This window comes from Muntiacus reevesi, chromosome 7 (assembly GCF_963930625.1).
Source record: "Muntiacus reevesi chromosome 7, mMunRee1.1, whole genome shotgun sequence".
NCBI lineage: Eukaryota > Metazoa > Chordata > Mammalia > Artiodactyla > Cervidae > Muntiacus > Muntiacus reevesi.
In genome coordinates this window covers 89,148,863-89,167,751 of record NC_089255.1, presented here as the reverse complement: position 1 = coordinate 89,167,751, position 18,889 = coordinate 89,148,863, and the positions used below count along the sequence as shown (strand labels likewise).

The 18,889-nt window shown below is 48.7% G+C and overlaps 1 protein-coding gene across 1 annotated transcript in view; it reads left to right on the top strand.

Moving 5' to 3' along the window:
• Window positions 1–962: 962 nt before the first annotated feature.
• Window positions 963–18,889, top strand: part of STON2 (stonin 2) — a 158,616-nt gene continuing 140,689 nt past the window's right edge. Inside the window, 1 exon segment of the mRNA XM_065941909.1 lies at window positions 963–1,098. The gene's annotated coding sequence lies outside the window, so the exon portion shown is untranslated.

Below are 18,889 nucleotides of genomic sequence, written 5' to 3'. Positions count from 1 at the left end.
ACAGCTATAGCTCATATATATATATATATATATACACAGAGAGAGTATGCCTATATACATATGTATATAAAGTAAAACCAACCTAGAGAGCATATTAAAAAGCAGAGACATTACTTTGCCAACAAAGGTCTGGCTAGTCAAAGCTATGTTTCTTCCAGTAGTCCTGTATGGATGTGAGAGTTGTACTATAAAGAAAGCTGAGGGCCGAAGAATTGATGCTTTTGAACTGTGGTGTTGGAGAAGATTCTTGAGAGTCCCTTGGGCTGCAAGGAGATCCAACCAGTCCATCCTAAACGGGATTAGTCTTGAATTCATTGGAAGGAATGATGCTGAAGCTGAAACTCCAATACTTTGGCCACCTGATGCAAAGAACTGACTCATTTGAAAAGACCCTGATTCTGGGAAAGACTGAGGGCGGGAGGAGAAGAGGACGACAGAGGATGAGGTGGTTGGATGGCATCACCAACTCAATGGACATGAGTTTGGGTGAACTCCGGGAGTTGGTGATGGACAGGGAGGCCTGGCGTGCTGCAGTCCATGGGGTCGCAGAGAGTCGGACACGACTGAGCGACTGAACTGAGCTGATAGTAAAAGCGTTAAATGAACGCGGAGTGAAAAGCTCATATAAGAGTGAGACCGGGGGAGCAGCGATCCGCACCGTGCAGCCTCGACACGGACTGTGGGACAGCCTCCTGGGCCGTCCCCAGCCCCTGCACCCCCGGGCCGCGCGCCTGGGCCGGGGTTGCCGAGTCTGGCTCCGAGCTCCAGGCTCCGTGCGCAGCGAGGACGCCACGGGCTGCGGCGCGGGGGGTCGGGGTGGGGGCGGGTCCGCGCCGCGTCGGGCCCGCCCACCGCCCGGCCGGCCAGTCAGCGCGCGGCTCGGGCTCGCGCCACGGCCAATCCGAAGCGGCGGGAGCGGCGCCCGGCGCGGCTGGGCGCAGAACGAGCTCGGACTCGGAGCCGGCGGCCCGGCCGCCCTGGAGCGAGCGCCGCGGGGAGGAGCGCGCGGCGGGACGGGGGCGCCCCCGGGCCGGCGCCGCCCGCTGAGCCGCAGCCACCTTCCGGCGGACCCTCGGGAGTCTGCGCGCCGCGCCGCAGGTAGCTGCTCCCCGCGCGGGGAGGCCGACCGCGCTCGGGGCCCCCGCGGGTGGAGCGGGCGGGGGGCGGGCCGGCCGCGAGGTCATAGCGCCGCGGGAGCTGCCCGAGTCCCCCCGGGGCCCCCGAGGCTGCCTCGGCCGGAGCGCCCCGGGGAGACGCGCTTCCCCCAGCCGCGGGCGTCCAGCGGTGAGAGCGAGCGAGGGGACTCCGCTGAGGCGGGCAAGGGTGCAGGGTCGGGGGGCAAGACGTGACCCCTGGACACCCTGGCCCGCACACAGGCACTGTCTGCCCGTGCGTGTCCGCCCTGAGATCCGGGCCCCCGGGACGTCTTCTGGGGCCCGAGGGAGGCGACAACAGGTGTCCTTGCGGACGGTGCTTTTCTTCACTGTCCACCCCTCACCCCAACCCTCCCCAAAGCCTGAAATCCCGGCTTGGGCGTTCTGCGCCTCACTTTCGGGGTGTCCGGATACAGGGACCCCAGCCTGGCCTCCCAGGCGCGATGCCCGCTGGACAGCGCCCAGAGGCGGCCTGGACCCGGCCTTTGGATGGAGTTTCCTCCTCGCGTTGCCAAGCGATCTGCCTGACACCCGCCCTCTCGCTGAGATGAAGAGTTGATGTGGTTGGTGTGTGCGCGCCTGTGTGTGTGTGCGTTGCAGCGTGTACTAAAAGGAGCTGCCCCAGGGCTGTGAGTGAATCATTAACTGGTTTCTGTACAGCTAGTGGCCTCCGTCTCTTTCTCCGAGGCAGGTCTTTTGTGGTCTCCTGCGCTTCACTCTTCTAGACTGTAAAGTCAAAACTGCCTTTACCTGCCCGATGGCGTGGCTTTGCGGAGTAAATGAGCCAAGCTGGAAAACGCTGAGGCCAGCGTTGAAGTATTCCATAAACGCTGGCTTAGTCTTCATTATATGGAGCGGATGGCCTTTTTAAAGAGTAAATCAAACGTGTCCAGACTGGCCCAGTGACTCTTTGGAGTTCTGAACAGCTTTTTACACTTGAAAGGGAAAAATACTCTTACTAATGTTACTGATGGTATCATTTAAAGGTACTTTATCCTTTGAGGGATTTTAAAAAAGAAAAAACAAGCGTGCTTCATTGGAATGGTGAGAGAGATAGATTCCAACTAGTTACTGAGAAAACTTTGTAACCCTTGGAAAAAAAGTGTATGAATGTTACGTGAAAAGAATATCATGGTACTGTGTTGCCTCATTACTATGGCTGATTTAGGGGGAAACTTTGAACATTCTTATACTCCCGACTCCTCCCTTAAAACAAGTGAATTTTAAAAGAGAGAGAGAGAAGAGGAAAGCAAACAAAAGCCCAACCACACAACAAAATGCCAACAGCTCACAGAAACCTAAAATTACAGTTCCTACTTGAGGCGATTTTTTTTTCCCCCTGGTTTCTGACCTGGGTGGTCTGCTTCGGTTCCTTGCCACTGTGTCACTTTCCATATTTAATTTGAAGAGTCAAATGTTTCACTCCCTGAATATGTCTTTGTAAAAGCTAAAATATCAATGTAATCAGACTCGCTTGGATTTCTGAGCCCTCTGCTACTTTTTTCCTACCCCCTGACAAACCCCAAAGGACCTTCCCCAAGATTCTCTAGGGCAGGGGTCCCCAGCCTCTGGGATCTAATGCCTGATGATCTGAGGAGCTGATGAAATAATAGAAACGAAGAGCATAGTAAATGCGCTTGAGTCATCCTGAAACCCCACCCCTAGCTTTGGTCTGTGGAATAATTGTCTTCCATGAAACCCGTCACTGGTGCCAAAAAGGTTGGGGAGGCCATTTCTAGAGTAATGTTAGCGGGAACCTGCCTATCTTTCTCAGCACGGAACCCCCACAGCCTGAGAGCTGGGGAGAGGGCGCAGCTAAAGTGCCCCAGTGCTCCTGGGGCCTCCGGCACATTTACCAGGAGACTTAGAATAAATACATCCACTCAAGAGAACGTGACTGTCATCTCAGAGGGTAAGGAGCCCACTTCCAGGTGTAAGTCCTCCAAAGTGAGTGAAATCGCTCAGTCGTGTCTGACTCCTTGCAACCCCATGGACTGTAGCCCACCACGGTCCTCTGTCCATGGGATTTTCCAGGCAAGAGTACTGGAGTCGGTTGCCATTTCCTTCTCCAGGGGATCTTCCTTGACCCAGGGATTGAACCTGGGTCTCCTGCATTGTAGGCAGACGCTTTACCATCTGAGCCCCCAGGGAAGTCAGGTGTTTCAAATGTCAGATTAATTCACCAGCCCTTTCAGTTGTTGATTAGAAGACCCACCCTCTGCACCTGAGTGGGGGGATTTGGAAGCTGTGCTGGAGGAGACACAGAGAAGCACGTGGGGCAGGGGGCGGGTTGCCGAGTTCAGAGCCACACCCGCCGCTGACAGCTGGGAAACTTGGACAAGTTGCTTTTTTTTTTTTTCTGAGCCAAAGTCTCTCACACCATAAAATGAGGGCTCAGAAAAACGTTTTTTGGTTTTTTTTTTTTCTTTAGCAGAATTGTTCTAAGGATGGTGCTAATGAATAGAAAACCCCTAGTGCCATTTCAGGGACGTGGTTATAGATCAGTAGCAGACAGAAGTGAAGTGAAAGTCGCTCAGTGGTGTCCGACTCTCTGCAGCCCCGATGGACTGCAGCCCGCCAGGCTCCCCCGTCCATGGAACGCTCCAGGCAAGAACACTGGAGTGGGCTGCCACTTCCTTCTCCAGGGGATCTTCCCGACCCAGGGATTGAACTTGGGATTTCCCAGGCAAGACTGCTGGAGCGGGCTGCCGTTTCCTTCTTCAGCAGCAGACAAAGGAGGTCCGCAAAGTGAGAATGATGAACTGTACCTGGGCAAGAATTAAGAAAAGAAAAAACTTTGTTGAGGGGATACACCTAAGCTGAGTGTAGACTAACAGGCAACTCTTGTGCAGACAGAATTGAGCTGGAATTGGAAGGAAGTGTAGAGCAGCAGGGAGGATTCCAGAAAGAGAGGGTACGGGATATCAGAAGTGCTATAGTCACCTTAGGAAAAATAAGCAAATACCTTCCCCCCGCCCCAATCTCAGTGGCTTGTTACCATCACCGTTTATTTCTCACCCATGTTGCATGTCCAGGGTAGGCCGTTCATGGTTCTGCTCCTCATGTGTCCTCATTTTGGGGCCCATTAAGGCTTAAGAACTCCGGAGAAGGGAAAGGCTACCCAGTCCAGTGTTCTGGCCTAGAGAATTCCATGAGAAATAGCAGATGTCACTTTAGCTCTCACGCTGTTGGCCAGGGTAAGTCACGTGGCCAAAGCTAATGGTGGTGGTGTGTGGACATGTAACCTCTTGCAAAGGAGGCAGAGATGATTAGGAGGGAAAGCGTAGGAGACAAGGCCAGGGAGGTGTCCCAGCGGCAGATGATGCAGGGTTATGCTCCAGGGGCTTGGGACTTTATCCTGTAGGCAGGGAGCAGCCACTGAAGGTTTTTTTTTTCAGCTGACCTGTGTAGTAGTAGTAATGTTAGGCGCTCAGTCATGTCCGGCTCTTTGTGACCCCATGGACTGTAGCCTGCCAGGCTCCTCTGTCCAGGAATTCTCCAGGCAAGAATACTGGAGTGGGTCGCTATTCGCTTCTCCAGGGCATCTTCCTGGCCCCAGGGAGGGAACCCTGTTCTTCTGCACTGCAAGCAGATTCTTTACCATCTGCGCCACCAGGGAAGCCTAATTGATACATAGTTGATTTAGAAGCTTGTGTTACTCAGAAGGATTTTACGGTGGAGTTTGAGATGATCAAATTTTCAGGGTGAGCACACCTCTAGTAGCAATGTGGGGAGACTGAAGCAGTTGAGATCTCAGATCTCTCTCTCACTGTCTGTCACATGACTTGAGAGTCTGCTCCTAGAAGTGGCTCCTTTGGGTGGTCTGTCTTCACAGGTCTTCTCTTAAAATGCGTGTCTCTCTCACATTAAAATCCTTATTTTATGATTTTTATCATCCATAGCAGGTGTTCTCAAAGTTTAGGGTGCATTGGAATCACCTAGAAGGTTTGAAAAAATAAATTTCTGGGCCCCCAAGCCAGAGTCTCTGAACCAGAAGAGCGGGGTGAGCCTGGGAACGAGCATTTCAGAGAGGTGCTCAGGTGGTAATGATGCTGGCCCAGACACGGCACTCTGAAAGTCACCGAATTACAGGGAGGAATTAAGACAGAGTTGAGGGGAAAGACCTGAATGGAACGGCCTCGTGGGAGGAGGAGGAAATCTGGAAGGTCCCGGGATAATCCATGGGGCAGTTTTGCTGGAGGCGGGCTTTGGTCTGTAGGAGTGACGGATTCTCTGGGTTAACTGAACTGCAGGTGCAGTGCGCACGGTCAGGAAATGAAAACAGCCCGGATTCGGAGGGGCAAGAAATGTGCCACCCTGCCTTTGCCGTTCTGCCCCGACGCCCTGTCCAGTCCACGAGTCTGTAACACAGCCCCAGTCCTGACCTGACGCGCTTCTTGTCATCCCAGTCTTGATCTCTTCCAGAGCTGGGTTTGCTCACTGGGTGGACGTTTGGCTGAATTTTAAAATAGTCAAAAAAATCACTCGTTTCCCTTGAGGGTCTTCATGAATAAACATCTGTACCATGTGATCATGCAAATTGTGATCACCGCCCCCCAGATAAATAACCCCCTGAGAACCCAAGGTCATTCTGAGTTTGGCTCATGCTTATGGTTAGAGCAAGTTGTGACAGTTCCCTTAGCTGTGACTCACTGCTCCTGTAATGAGAAAGCATTCCAAGATCAGACGTTAAGGAGAAAGTATGTTGGCGTGAACATGACACAAGAAATAAACCATAGTGAGGGTTTGTTTTCTTTTCACTGTGTTTTTATAAATCCCGGATGCGGCAAAAGTCTAATCAGTGATAGTCCTGCCCAACGGACATCATGTGAATGAATGAAATACTCTCAGGGTCAACCCTTGAGTGCTGGCTAGCAGGTTACAGTATTTGTTTCAAGGTGTCATGAGTATAAAATGGCTTGTTGGGGGGTTGAATATACTAGAAACTCTCTGCATATTCAGTTCAGTTCAGTTGACTCGCTCAGTTGTGTCCGACTCTTTGTGACACAAGGACAGCAGCACGCCAGGCTACCCTGTCCGTCACCAACTCCCGGAGTTTACTCAAACTCATGTCCATTGAGTCGGTGATGCCATCCAACCATCTTGTCCTCTACCATCCCCTTCTCTTCCTGCCTTCAATCTTGCCCAGCATCAGGGTCTTTTCCAGTGAGTCAGTTCCTCGAATCAGGTGGCCAAAGTATTGGAGCTTTAGCATCAGTCCTTCCAGTGAATATTCAGGGCTGATTTCCTTTAGGATGGACTGGTTGGATCTCCTTCCAGTCCGGGAGACTCTTAAGAGTCTTCTCCAACACCACAGTTCGAAAGCATGGTGTGCCTATGCTATTAAATGAACCAGGAGAGCTTTGATTGCTATCAAATGAACCAGGAGACTCTCAAGAGTCTTCTCCAACACCACAGTTCGAAAGCATGGTGTGCCTATGCTATCAAATGAAGTGAGATTTGAAAAAGATCACTTTCCTAACAGAAATATGATAGACAAACGACACTTTGAAAGTGTGCCCTTCACTGTTTACAGTAGCCAGGACATGGGAGCAACCTAGATGCCCATCAGCGGATGATTGGAAAAGAAAGCTGTGGTACATATACACAGTGGAATATTACTCAGCTATTGAAAGAACGCATTTGAGTCAGTTCTAATGAGGTGGATGAAACTGGAGCCTATTATACAGAGTGAAGTAAGTCAGAGAGAAAAATACCAATACAGTATATTAACGCATATGTATGGAATTTAGAAAGATGGTAACGACGACCCTATATGCAAGACAGCAAAAGAGACACAGATGTAAAGAACAGACTTTTAGACTCTGTGGGAAAAGGCGAGGGTGGGATGATTTGAGAGAATAGCATTGAAACATGTATATTACCCTATGTGAAATAGATCACCAGTCCAAGTTCCCAGTTTCATAGATCACATGAAGCAGGGCTCTCAAGCTAGTGCACTGGGATGACCCTGAGGGATGGGCTGGAGAGGGAGGTGGGAGGGCGGTTTGGGATGGGGGGACATGTGTACCCCTGTGGCTGATTCATGTCAGTGTATGGCAAAACCACCACAATATTGTACGTTAATTAGCCTCCAATTAAAATAAATTAATTAAAAATAAATAAAAGTGTGCTCTTGGAGGCAGGAGAATTCCCTAGGTTTCTGGGTACCTCCAGAAGGATGTGAGAGCCCGTAGCCTGTGTCCAGGAGGCCTGTGTCCAGCTCCGTCGGTCGGATCTGTCTGTTACCCTGTCCGGGTAATTTTGGAAGGCTGTTTCTCCTCCTCCTGCAGGATTGGCCTTAGTGTTACCTTCCCTTGATCAGCTCTACAGCGAACTCCTGCAGTTCCTTCAACCTCAGGTCTCCAGGAAACTTGGTCTGCAGTTTCAAAAGATGTAGCAAACGGCACTCTAGACATGAGTGGGAGCCAGTGAGGAAAGGGACACTTCAACTAGCCAGGAGGGATGTAAAACACGGAGCATGTTCTTTAGAAAGTGTTTCTGTTCGTGGCTGGATAGCACTTATCCAGTTATTTGACATTTAAAAATCACAGATATTAAACTACATAAATGGTATACTCTCTGTATGTTTATACTGAATAAATGTTATGTGTCATGTCCTGAGCGTGCATACTCAGTCATGTCCTACTCTCTGCGACCTTGTGGACTGTAGCCCGCCAGGCTCCTCTGTCCGTGATATTTCCCACGCAGAAACACTGGAGCGGGTTGCCATTTCCTTTTCTGAAGGATCTTCCTGACCCAGGGATCAAACCTGAGTTTCTCGCGTCCCCTGCAATGGCAGGCGAATTCTTTGCCAACTGCTCCACCTGGGAATACACCATGTATACTTTTTCCACCTCTCGCAACTTCCGGGGGTAGATTTCTGGTGCTGTTGCTGTCTTCCTGAAATGTGACTACTTAGATAGAAACAGCCAAAATTCTTTAGATGGATAATAGAAGGGCAGAATCTAAAACTCACAAGTTCGTGCATTTTTTCATTCATTGTATGCACATCTGTCCCTGCAGTTGGCCCCACACTAACCCAGACTGTGTGCTCGAAGGTGGCCTCACTACTCGAAAGAGATGGTCAGTGTTCTTGATAGTATTCAGTCACAATAAGGAGTGTGAAGCTACTGGGCGGATTGCTAACCTGCCCAGTAATATCTTTGGAAGGTGGCTTCGCGTGATGGCATTGAGTGTTTCCTGGGTGTAAGGCTCTGAGGAAGACATGAGGAATTCAGAAAAGGGTAACACTTAGTGCTCTGATTGGGAAAGGGCATAGTGTTTGTGCAGAATTAATAGTAGATACACAGCGGCAAGGCCAAGAGGAGCCACATACTCAGAGGGGGCACGCATGCTGTGAACCCAGAAACGGGGTCTTTTCTGAGGCTGTGCTGGGTCGGGAAGGCTCATGGAGGAGCAGTTACACCGGCTTGGAGGGAGAAGTAGCATGTGGGTGGGAGCATCAGGGTTTAGGGGGCTTCCCTGGCGGCTCGGTCAGTGAAGACTCTGCCTGCACTGCAGGAGACCCAGGTTCTATCTCTAGATCGGGAAGATCCACTGGAGAAGGAAATGGCAACCCACTCGAGTATTCTTGCCTGGAAAATCTCATGGACAGAGGAGCCTGGCGGGCTATAGTCCTTGGGGTTGCAGGAGTCGACACGACTTAGCAACCAAACCACCACCATCGGGGTTTAGGGAGTGGATGCGAGTGAACTGTGGCTCTGATGGTCAGCACAGGCTTGTTTAGGACTGTGACTCAACTTCTGTATCCCAGGGAAGGGATCGAGGGGGGGAAGGGAAACCTGAGCTTCGAGTCTTCCTTTCTGCATCCCCATCTGACCCTCTAATCCGGATATCCTGACAGCTTCCATTGTTTGCATCACCTCCTGAAAAACGAAGCTCTTCAGTGACTCATGAGAAGATGAGTTACACTGGACTCTCATCTGACCTTCTTAACATTTCACTTTATTAATAGGAAAGTGCTTTGAAGCAAAGGATGACAAACCACTTTATAAATACCGTCTAATCCCATCATAAACTCTGTCAAGCTGGCAGGAGGTCGGTCTCTCTCCACTTGCAGAAAATGCCTTGGGAAGGTCAAATGACTTGTTGAAAGTCATGCAGGAATCCCCTGGCATATCACATCCCCTGATGCCATCTCCCTGGCATGTGGTACTGCCCAGGTTCAGTTGCTTCACAGATTTCTGTCGGGATGGTGGCTCTCAGAACTTGGGCCCTTGACATCCAGTTAAGATTTTCTCCATCTATTATTGTACCCCATGGAGGCCTTCCAGCTGCCTCCGCAAAAGGTCCTCGTTAATTTTAATTCAGGGGATGAGATAATTACACCCTTCTCTTTCAGGCTGAACCCTGGCTCTCATTGAAAGGAGGTACCATTTCAGTGCTGTGGGTTTGTGCAAACACACCATCTGAATGAAATGGCAGTCTCAGCGTTTTTCACGCCAGATGCCAAGCAGTATAGTAGGACTGTCAGTGGCTTTCAATCTGCCTGAACTTTGAAGTGAGACACCAGACCCTTACCAGCAAGATAGAATCACTCCATTGGCTACTTTTTGAAGTTAGCTCAGTGCTTTTTTTAAAAATGTGAGCTGCTTTAAATGAGAACAGATTTTATATCTGTTTGCTTTAGAAATCGAATATGTTTGTCTGTCTTTCCTGACTTCAGTTGTTAGAAGAGTATTTGTAATGCCACAGTTAAGTGGATAAGGCTGGGGTCATCCATAGCTTATTCAGTGACACATTATTTAAATACCGTCTATTGCGTGAACCCGGAGCTATCACAGATAGCTTGACTTGTGTCTTCGCCCTGTACAGAGTATTAATTTTTTAACAGTACTCTATGTTCTTAAGTTTCCCTCCACTTCAGACTCAGGCAGTTGAAAGATGGGGAAAAACCTTTTTTGAAATCGAAGTGATCAGAATCACGGTCAGTAGCTATCATTCTCTGAATTTTGCTAATTTTAGATCCTCTGTTGTTCAGTCGCTCCATCGTGTCGACCCTCCGCGACGCCGTGGACTGCAGCACGCCAGGCTTCCCTGTCCATCACCCTCTCCCGGAGTTTGCAGTCACTGCTGTAACTGGAAACAAAGGGAAACGTGCTAGAAAGAGTGAACGGGGCGGTCTGTGCTGCCCGCCACACCCGCAGAGATCCCGTGGAGGAAACTGGCCCTTGTTTTTGCTCTCTGGGTTCGCGCTATCAGCAGGGCTGCTGAAGCACACTTCCTTCTCTCTTTTCCCTATCTCTTCCTCCTCAAAATTTTCGTTATAAAGTATCAGCTAGAAAGGGGATGAGTTGGGAGGGGGACCTCTTTGCGCCAGTTCAGCGGCTCTCTGTCACTCAGATCAGCCTAATTGGCCCTGGCGGGCGGGCGTGTCTGCACCTCCAGCTGCACCGTCAGGCACGGCCCTGTGCTTCTGGGGCCAGGGGCCCTGCGGCCGTCCTCCCGGGCCTCTGTCCTGTGAAGAGGACGGAGGACGCAGTTGCACCTGGGCCCTTGGCAGAGCTGGGTCCTGGCCGTAAGAAAGCCAGATAAGGCTGTAGGTTCCTTAAGGCTCCGGAGCCGGACTGTCCATGTTTGAGCGATGGGCATTCTATAACTTCCCTGTGCCTCAGATTCCTAAATACATGGGACAATAATAGTACCTACTTTATACAGCTCTTTTGAGGAGTATGTGAGTTACTTAGTTAAATGGGTTGTAAAGCACTTTGAGGTCAGCCCCTGGGAGACAGGAGGTGTCACATACGTGTTTATCCAATAGCGCACAAAAGCGAAGTAGTGTGCGATCATTATTATTTGTAGGTAGACTGTGCTGCCATGGATGAAGCTTACCTAACTGCTTCAGTGAAGGTACTCAGGACCAGTTTGCATGCAAATGACATAACTGTTAACTGTGCTAGTGGAGTTTGCCATCTCAGAGAGTCCTCTGAGAGGGACTTCCCTGGTGGTCCGATGGTCAGCACTCTGCACTCCCAAGGCAGGGAGTCAGATTCGGTCCCGGGTCAGGGAACTGGGGGCTCCCCTGGGGGCTCAGCCAGTAAAGAATCTGCCAGTAATGCAGGAGACCTGGGTTCGAGCCCTGGGTTGGGAAGATCCCCAGGAGGAGGGCATGGCAACCCACTCCAGTATTCTTGCCTGGAGAATCCCACGGACAGAGGGGTCTCATGGGCTACAGCCCATGGGGTTGCAAAGAGTCAGACACGACTGAGCGACTAACACACACACTCTGGATCCTGAATTCCACACGCCACGACTAAGACCTGACGCAGCCAAAGGAATCATTGATAAATATGTTTATAAAATGCCTTTTTGTTCAATGAACGTGAGAGAAACAGTGTACAAGGAAGCGGGAAGTCCAGGATAACTTGATTTTTTACCGTCCCCACCCCCCCAAGGCAGCTGGAAAAGAGCTGCCGTCACTCTGGGCAGGGAAAGCTTCTGGTGGAGCAGTTTTGGGGAACAGAAAGTACTTGTTCGATTTTGGATGTGATGGTTTGAGAGGCCTGTTGGATGATGAAATGAAGGTGCATCGGCAGTGTCGGGGGAAGTTGGGGCCGGAGACCTCTGGGCGGTGCTTCCCCAGCTAGCGATGGATCCAAAGCCATCGGGAAAGAAAGGAAGCAGGCCAAGACGGGTCTGAGGGCTGAGCCAGGAGGTGTTCCAGCTCTAGTGGAAAAGTCAGGCTGCTTCCAGTTTTCTGGAAGCAGAAAGTTTGTTCCCTTTTTTTTTTTTTTTAAAGGTTGTGGCAAAAAAAAAAAAAAAAAAGACTGTGGCATGTGAGATCTTATTTTCCAGACCAGGGATTGAACCCACACCCCTTACATTGGAAGTGCAGAGTCTTAACCCCTGGACACCAGGGAATTCCCACTCGCTTGCTCTTGCCTTTGCCAGTATAAAGTGGCGCGTGGGCCTCTCTGATGTGGGTGTTTTCTTTGGCTAGTTTATCCTTTGAGCTCTATAATGCATGGACTTCAGGGTCACTGTTCTCAGGTCAGATACCACTTGGCCTCATCCAGGCTTTGGGCTCTGGGGCAAGTGACTTACTCTCTGACACTCCGTGTTTCCTTACCTTGAGATGGAAACTGGGAGTAAAAATGCCTCCAGTCTCCAAGACTGGAGGGCTTAGGAGGTGCAGCTGTATTCAAGCCGGGAAGCTGTTAATCGCTTTATCGCTGTAAAATGCTCCCCGGCCCTGCCAACGGGTGAGGAGTGAGAACAGTGACGGATCACATATTTTTAAAGTCCTTTGAATCTTCCCTGAACTGAAAACCACATTTTAATTTAACCCACACTACTGCTATTTTCCCTTTTTTTTTTTAATTCAAAATAAAAGAGAGAGGTCAAGGTGGTACTGCAATAAATTCTCCACACACGTCAGCCACTTAGAGGTTTCCCCTGTAATTGAAACAGGGCATCCAGAGATCAAATCTGGCCTGTGGCTGTGGCAACCGGTGTGGGAACTGCAGGTGCGCAGGCCTTCAGAAACCCGAAAACAGAGAAAAAGTGGATACCACTGGCAGTGTCAGCATTTCTGTGTTATATGTGCTAACCTCGTATGTGCGCTTTACCACTGTGAGCCGTGTAAAAAGGCCCTCACTCTTTTCCAGTACATGAACTGGGCCTCCCAGTTTTAAATTCATGTTTTACAGTTGGTTGGAAAATGCATCTAAGTTTTAAATTCAAGTTTTACAATTGGTTGGAAAATGAACCTAAGACACTTGGCTTCACTCAACAAATAATACAATTCTGAATTTTTTTTTTTGTCTTACTCGCAAAGTAAGCTCAGTAAGAACCAAGAGGTAGGGAGAGTGGAATTCTGAAGTCTCGTCTCAATTCTCTCGTTAGAATGTTTGCTGTGTTTGCATATGTGGTTTACAGGCTACGAATTTGTGGCTTTTCTGTTTTGCAAGAGTTACTGTCAGTGAGACGTCGACCAAAGGGAACACTGCTATTAGTGGTGACCAGACGTATGGAACCGTGTGGCTCCTTTCTCAATCCCTCCATGAATTTCAGAGGGACCTTCTCCAGATGGAGGTGGGTGGTGTGAGGACTGACCGAAAAAAACATTAGAAATAACCAAGGAGAAGAATTAATAGGAAAGAATTTGCAGTGATGAAATTTTTCTTTCTGGTCTTTCGGGTTGAGGAAGTAAGGAGAATAGGCACCAACTGTGGGAAATTTCCGTCAACTTGGAAAAAAACAATAGAATAAATAATTCTCAGCCACGGGGTGAGAGCCCAGGCAATCACGGGGTCAAAGGATTCTGTCCCATTTGTCTGTGGTGACACCTCCCCCTGCCCCCACAAAGGAACTCTTTACCCTTAAACAATAGAAGTGTCCCTGGGAAGCTGGAAAGGTGCTTGCAGAGGGAGTTTTTAGAAATAAAATCATTTCAGAAGTACCCCAGTGCTTATACTGGTTTTCTGTATTTTCCAGATTTCCTTTAGTGAGAGTGCATTCCTTTTATAATAAAGAAATCAAAAGGTAGATAAATAGATAAAAATTGGAAGAATAAATTTAAAAGAAGGAAATACACTAGGACAGCAGAGTTGGTTGAGTCGTTACTATTTCAAGAGGCTGAGTTGCTCCCATTTCATAACGTGAGGATTATTTTGTCTGCAAGTCATAACACTCCCTATAATATTTCTGCCCTCTGCATCTATCAGTGAGTACCATCTATCAAAACCCAAGGCCTGATCTATGCCAACAGGGCCAGCCCTCAGCGGACAGATTCTGATTCAGCTTTCACACCGGGCCAAGCCCACCCAGCGTGCCTGGTTCCTCGCCGCTGTCCCTGGTCATTGGAGACACCCAGGCTCCCCTCCCTGCCGTCGTCAGCAGCCTGCACTGGGGTGTTTCTTGTTCGTGAGGGGCCTGCTGTCCAGGGACAGCTTTGCAGTCAGCCAGGGGCCCAGCCCACAGCCGCAGCCACGAGGCAGCCTGAGTGTTTAGCGTTTGGGTGGACTGTCTTGGTGCTATGCCTGTGTGTCTTGTTTTGTTGGGGGAAGTGGGAGGGGAGACCTTCTTCGAAAAGGGAAGGCGATCCCCTTTGCAGTACTGAAAATGGAAATAAGGAATTTATCAGTTCAGGGTCAGTAGAAGCCACAGTGCCGGGCTTCCTTCTGCTCTGCTGCCCTGGAGTGGTTTTGCTTGGTTTTGAAAAGTCTGACAGCAGCGGGAACTAGATAAGTTGTTCTCGGGTGGAGCTTTTAGCTGGGAGTTTCACGTACTGGGACCTTAGGAGAGATGTCTCTGAAGCTCCTGGATTTAGACAGAGTGTTGCCTGTATTTACCTGGAGGGGAGGGTCTCTTACTTACATTATATTTCAAAGAGATCCAGAGAGTCAGACTTTCTTTTTTTAAAGAAGTAAGGTCAATCGTGCTTCTCAGTTGGGGGTCATTTTGTCCCAGGAGACAAACCTGGTGACGTGTTAGCCGTCAGGATTTAAATGGGCATGCTGTGGGTGCCTAGAAGGTAGAGGCCAAGGGTGCTGATAGACGTCCTACATGGCTCAGGGCAGTCCGCATAGAAAAAAGTCATCCAGCCCAAGTGTCGGTAGTGTTCATCTTTGTAAAAAGTTAGCCAGCTGATGTTTGCTGATACGTTCTTTTTACTGTGTATGTCACAATACAGACATTTATGACAAAAATAAAAATTACTTACTCTGCAATAAAAAAAAAAACAAACATAAGGTTAAGCATCTGTTCCTAGGGGGAGAACTTCCAGTTTGAGTGACTCCTGGCCTTAGCCCTAGCTAGAGACCCCTTCCTGACAGATGAATTGCGTAGGTAGTGGAAGTACCAGGGTAAGTGTGTAAAACATAAGTAAGCCCCATGCTGCAAACAAGTGAGGAAGGTTTCACTTCCTCCAGGGCTGGAAAACCAGAAATGCACAACTCCTGTTCTGTATAGCGCTGCCTGCATTTTCCCCCCTCTCTGTCTCATCCTGGAGCCTCCAGAGCCCCCTCGGTTTGGTGTTACCTGAAGTGTTCGCTAGTTGACATGAACACGAAAATCCGTACTACCTGATCTTCCTCTTGATTCTACAGCCCATGGGGTCGCAAAGAACTGGACAGGACCGAGTGAGCACACATGCACACGCCTCTTGATTCTAAGCAAATCCGGTAGTTTATTTCCCCCCTACAATGGAAGGTGGACCTCAGCCTGGGGCCTCCACGACGTGACCAGAGAAGGCGTTTATAGTGACGTCCCGCCGGGCTGTTTATCCGGAGCCCAGCACGTAGAGGCTGACTTTCCCACCCTTGATTCTTGTTGCTCCTCGTGTTGTACATTCTCTCTGGGTGACCTAGTCCAGAGCCACAACTGACCTGTCAGTCTCTGTGATGAACGCTCGTCTCTCGACATGTCTGTTGAGCAGACCCATAGACACCTCAGTGTGATTGTCCTGAATGCCCATGGAACTCACCGGGTCTAAAAGTGAACTCATATCCCTACCACCCCTCAGCCGTTCTCCCCCTGAAAGTCCTTATCTTGGTGGACAGCACTAAAATCTATCTGGTTTTCCAGGGTCCTTTTTATCCACTGACCACTACCCCTTCAATCTAAGTGAGCCCCAGATAGACTTCATCCCCGTGTCTGGATGACCTTGCCTCCTAAGTGGCTCATAAAGAACATCCCCCCTCTTTCCCCCTCATCTTGCAATGTCCGATCACTATAACTACCAGCTGGTCTTCCCACCCTCCACCCCACCATCCTCACTGCTTCCAGAAGGATCTTTGTCAAATACCTCTGAATCGTGTGCTTCACTGATCTCCATTCCCTTTATGCCAGATCCCAGCCTTCTTGGGATGGCCTTCAAGGCCCGTCTGACCTGACCTCAGTCCCGCCAGCCTCCTCTCTTGCTACCCTCCTCTGGCTCATTGCTTCAGTGAGTTAAACTGAATTATCTACAGTTCAGAAGACACAACATGCTTTTAATCATCCCCTAGATTTTGTATGAACACAATTACACTTTATTGCAGCAGTTTTGAATGGGGGACTTTTTTTCAGTCTTCAAGGGTAGACGTTGTGTACAAAACAGACACCATCATTCCGGCTCTGCGTCCCCGGCTCGCCCCGTTCCCAACACTAACCCTGAATCTCGGGCCATCCCTGAACTTGAAGCTCATTTCTTAGCCACATCTTCCCTTCACACCATGCCTTCCTTTATCTCCAGATCCCACCCCATCTCTGATACATACTTTAGGAGTTGGGGTCAGTAATGGGAGATATTCAAGGATGGGGTTAGGTAGCAGGGAGTTCTCAGGATGAATGTCTAAGAGTCAGGGATGTCTGTTGCACGCCCCTTTGGGTAACAGACGGTGGCTTTGCATGTTAGCACTGTCACTTAAACATGGCTTAGTAAAATAGCACTCTCTAACTGACCACATTGTATTGTCCCGTTTTGTTCTTCTAGATGTCATACTGCCGGTCATATCCCCCACCTCTAACTAATTTCTGTTCATCTTTCAAGCCCCTGCCCAGGTTTCATCTTCCCTCAGTTATTCTTCACTGACCCCAAGATGGGGCTAGGTACAACTCCCCGTGTGCTCATGGCACTGCTGGGTCCCCCTGGGGTGGCCCCGGTCACACCATGTTGAGATCATCTTTGGTTTGCCTGTCTCCCTGTCCCAGGCAGAGTCTGGGTCTTAGCCCTTTCTCTGTCCCTCGAATTTCACTAGAATATGCCTTGCCATGGAAGATGCTGCATAAGTGCTGTCAAATGGCATTTATTCAATAAATGAATAAAGAAGAAATGAATGGATGATGTGCTCTAACAGAATTCAAAGAATCTCTAGAAACTCAATGAGCACAAATAGCCCAGAGTTCAGAAATACCTACAGAGCATCGCTTCTGCACTCTATGTACGTGGGATTGTGTACCGGCATTGATTCCCATCTAGGTTTAACCTTCCTGTATTGGCTCCTGCTTGGGTACCACCTCAGGTCTTCTTAGCTTCATCTGTCTCTGGGAGTGGTAGAGCCCAGATCTCAACCATCTTGCCATCCAAGGCCATGCTGGGGTTCCCCTCACCACTTCTGGGCTCAAATGAAGTGTGCCTTCAGGGTGTGGGATCTGGCTTCCCCATCTGCTGCAGAAAGGACCAGCTGATACACCCCAGTTGAGGGGGGAAGTTGGGTCACCAAGGGGTGAACTTTGACTAATGGGGAACAAGAAACAGCCAGGCGCTGGCAAATTCATGCCCTCCTCTCACACCACTTCCTCTGATGGAAGCTTTTGAGGTTCTGCAGTTCCCAACAGGCTCTTTGGGGAAGTCCTGGGTGACCGAGCAAGAAGCTGTGATTCTTGTGAAGCCACCACCAGCCCCGCGCCGTACACATGCTTTCATCGCCTCATTTCTTGTCTTCCCTCTCACATCCCTGGGATTCTTCCAAAGCCCTGGCATAGAAGCTTGGTCTCAGACTCTGTTTTCTAAGGAATCCAGCCTAAGATACATTCAAATGTACCACCATTTCTCTAGAAAAACAGGGGCTAGTAAAGGTAGAAGAGAGAGGACCACAGGCCAGGTGCTCTCTGGTGTTTGGTCTGGCAGGCCTTAGCTGGGAGTCTGAGCATTCAATCACACATTCCTTGTTCTTCCTTGTCTATGTTGCATTTCAGGGGAACTGGAATGATGGGCCTGTTAGTAGAAAAAGATCCATCATTTGGAACCTGTTACCTTGTTCTGATGCAAGCTGGCCATCGGTCCCATGATTTCCTATTTTAAGATATCTTTCTATTTAAAAAGGCATCAAACGAGTATCTTTAAATGTCAGTGATGCAGTGGAATATTATGCAGCTATGAAAATTGAGCCTTATGAGGATTTATGATATATCCTGGGTTTAATGTCCTAGCTCCACTTCTTATGTAGTCTTGAGGAAGATCCAAGCCTTGGTTTTCTTATTTGGAAAATAGACATCAATACTCGCACTTTATTGCATGGAATAGTTATAAAGACTAGCTGAGATAATGCATGTAAAGTCCCCAGCACAATGTCTTACAGAAGAAGCAGTCAAAAGAGATTTGCTATAGTTATTACTCTAGTTTTAAAGTACAACTTGAGAGTGGTAGAATGCTTCTTTCTGTATGGAAAACAAGTTTAAGGTGAGATATTGTAGTTCTTGGGTTTTATTGGGTTTTAAAGAAGTATTTTCTGGATAATTCTCAGTCCTAGTTTCAGTCCTTCTAAAACAAGTAGAAGGACCTGGCAAAAAGCTTCCATGGAAGAAGTGTTTATCTGCAAACTGTTTTATTGGAGAACTTGTGAGGACCATATAGGACTTGAGACTAGTTAAGTCTATTTCCCATTTTCCACGTATTTTCAAGGTCTTTGTGAATAGATTGATATCAACCCCCAATTAATAAATGTGTGGAAACTAAATCAGAAGTTTTAGTTTTTCAGTTTTGCTATGGTCATTCAGAGAATTCCTGCCAGGGAAGATCCCAGGAAAAAGCTTTCCCCTCCCCAGTGATAAGTTTCAGCTTGTGCCAAATAAGTAGAAAAGTGCTTCCTCCATAGTAAAAGTACTTCCTCCTTGTAATCAGGATTAACACTGTGTTTGCAGGAAATTTTTGCCTTCTTTTACAAAAGCTGTATTTAGAGTCATAAAATTTAAACTGTGATCATGGTGTGTGTTTGTATATATATATATATATATGTTTTGTTTTTTTTTTTAATAAGAATCTTTATTTGTCTTTGGCTGCTTCAGGT